The following is a 1,024-nucleotide window of genomic DNA, read 5'->3' on the forward strand; positions in this document are numbered from 1 at the left end:
CCGCCCGGGCACGATTCGGGATGAAGCTACAGGACAGTTAAACGTCAGCAGCGGCGGGCAGAGGCAGCGCTGAGACCCTGAAGCGCTTCCGCTCCGGTCCGGTCCCCGCCCGGAGGTGACCCCAGGGCGCGGCGGCCCTCTGCTGACCGCCCGCTGCCCCTCAGCAGTGCGCTTCGACGATCTGCCTGGTCTGCCCCTCACCGCCCCGTGTGCACACGTAAATAAATCTCAAAAAAAAAAAACTGAACAGTGTGACGCCTTGGGGAGAGGAGCCCGCAGCCCGCGGAAGCGCCTGGGTAGCTCCTGCGCCAAGTCACTAAGCTGCTGCGGAGCTCCCCAGACACGACCCCACCCAGAGCTGAGGCAGCTTCGCCACCTCGGCTTTCCAGCCTGAAACGCTGCAGGGAGGACGCCGGAGCGAGCCCAGCGGAGAATCAAACCCGCTTTCCTGATCTCGGCGCGAGATCAAACAGACGCAGCAGCCCGGGACCAGCAGCCGCGCCCGCCGCCCCGGGGTCCCTGCTCCACGTCGCCCCGTCCCAAACGCATAATCAGCAAGCTCGGTGGGGGCAATTCACCGGGCGAAGTTCGCCACCTTCGCTCCCGCGTCCAACAGCAGCTCGGCCGGTGCCCCCGGGGCGGGGCGGGAACCCTGGGGCAGGGCGGCGGGACAGCGAGTCGCTCACGCCGGGGCCAGTGCCGGTGCGCTGGCCGGACGCCGCCCAGGCGGGAACAGCCAGCCTTGCAGAAAAGGAAACTGAGGCAGAGAAGCGGCGCTGCAGCCCAAGGGACCGGTCAGCCGCGGCGCCGCCCCCCAGCGCCCTCCCACGCGCCCGACGAGGTGTCCCGGAGCCCAAAGGCCCGCTGGCTGGCAGGAAGCCGCGTGGCGTGGCCGACCACTGTCCACCAAGGCTGGGCAGGAAGCCAGGGCAGGCGGCGACTCAGGAGCAGCAGGGCGGGAGGCCCCGCAGCCTGACCAGAGACGCTGCTGGGCAGAGTCGCTGGCGCGTGCTCTGGCGGCCGC

Source organism: Condylura cristata, unplaced genomic scaffold (genome assembly GCF_000260355.1).
Source record: "Condylura cristata isolate star-nosed mole 26May11 unplaced genomic scaffold, ConCri1.0 scaffold00075, whole genome shotgun sequence".
Lineage (NCBI taxonomy): Eukaryota > Metazoa > Chordata > Mammalia > Eulipotyphla > Talpidae > Condylura > Condylura cristata.